The sequence below is a fragment of the Clupea harengus genome, chromosome 26, assembly GCF_900700415.2.
Source record: "Clupea harengus chromosome 26, Ch_v2.0.2, whole genome shotgun sequence".
Classification (NCBI taxonomy): domain Eukaryota; kingdom Metazoa; phylum Chordata; class Actinopteri; order Clupeiformes; family Clupeidae; genus Clupea; species Clupea harengus.
The window spans coordinates 4,948,925-4,950,880 of NC_045177.1; positions in this window are offsets into that span (position 1 = coordinate 4,948,925).

The window sequence follows — 1,956 nt, forward strand, 5'->3', positions numbered from 1 at the left end:
CTTTCATCTCTCGCAAAGCCTCGGGGGGATTAGATGGGTGTGGGGACGGGGGGGGGGGGTGGTTGTGGACATCTGAGGAACAGTAATAAAGTCTCCTCGTGCCCTGCGGGGCGAAGAAGCTCCCGTGTGCGCTCCCTCCCCGACAAAGAGGACTTGGAGCTGCCGGCACCGGGGACCGGAGCCGAAGGTGCCAAAGCCTGCAAAATTCCATGGCCGGATGGTGACATTTTGGGAGGGAGGAGAAAGAGGAGCAGGAGGAGGAGCAGGAGGAGGAAGAGGAGCAGGAGGAGGTGGTGGCTGAAGAGGAGGTGGTGGAGATGCTTGAATATGTTCATGTGGAGATGACTTCGAACGAGAGAAGCATAAATCATCGATAGATTTTTTTTGATCTGGTAGCGCAGACCTGCACTGTGACAGCTCACCATACCACAAAGCTCCCTCACAGGTAAGTATAATGTCCCAAACACTAAACAGACACCGTGTTACACCATATATATATATATATATTTAACTTCCTTGATTGTGTTTTCCAGTGGTAATTCCACTGGTGGCAATTTTCACAGGGCTTCACTGATGATGTTTCCTCCTTTGGCTGAAGGTGGAGGCAAAGCAAAGCCATGATTGGCCACTGTGATTGGCCACTGTGATTGGCCACTGTGCCACAGCAAGAAACATTAGTCACAAGAGATGTTTGGCATAAACCAAAACCCAATGCACAGGCCCTGCCCTTGGACCCTAATGAAAAAGGATGGTCCTGGGTGTGCACTTCTGTCGCTGCCTCTCATTGGGTCCATCTGTAGGAAAATTCCATCAATCAACTTCATTTATTTCTCTCCGCACGGAAATGCTGCCAATTTGTATCTTAGGACTCAACCAATAGCAAGCTCTGTCAAGCCACTCATTCACTTGCATTCATTTCTAAGAGCCATTACAGTGTTGCACCTTTGCTCCCAAATGGCAAACTTCCCACAGTGGTAACGCACATGCGAGCCACCCGGCTCATCAAAGGAGGGGTGGAGTGGAGCTGAGGGGAGCGCAGGGGAGCGCAGGGGAGCGCACATGAGGGCAGAGCAGGAGAGGAAATACACGTGGGGAGACAAGACAATTTATGGAGGGATTTGATGGGATTTCCAGTTTGGTATCTGAGGATGGGTCAGAGGGCTAGGGTGGGGTGGAGGTTGCAGTAAAGCAACTAAACTACGAGCATGCACACACACACACACACACACGCACGCACGCACACACACACACACACACACACACACACACACACACACACACACATAAACATACGCACACACACGCACGCACACACACACACACACACACACACACACACACACATACACACACACACACATAAACATACGCACACATACACACGCACACACACACACACGCACGCACGCACGCACGCACGCACGCACGCACACACACACACACATATAAACTTACGCACACACACGCACGCACACACACACACACACACACACACACACACACACACACACACACATACACACACACACACATAAACATACGCACACACACACACGCACACACACACACACACACTCAAACACACGCACACACGCGCGCACACACAAACACACACAGACAAATACGAGCACACACACATACACACACGCACACACGCACGCACACACGCTCACACGCTCACACACACACACACGCACACACGCTCTCACACACACACACACTCACACACACACACACACACGCTCTCATGCAAACTGCCGTGCGGCACCCTAATCTCTGACCAGATGTGTGCCTGGGAGCGAGCCCACGCCGTGTCAGCACCCTTAACATCCTTCTTCCTCCACTCTCCTCTTCTTCCTCCTCTCTCTGCTTCCCGACCACCTTTTATCTCTCGCAGCGGTCTCAGCCTCAGTCTCAGCCACCTGCTGTCAGGGAAAAAAGCATTTGAGGCCAGAC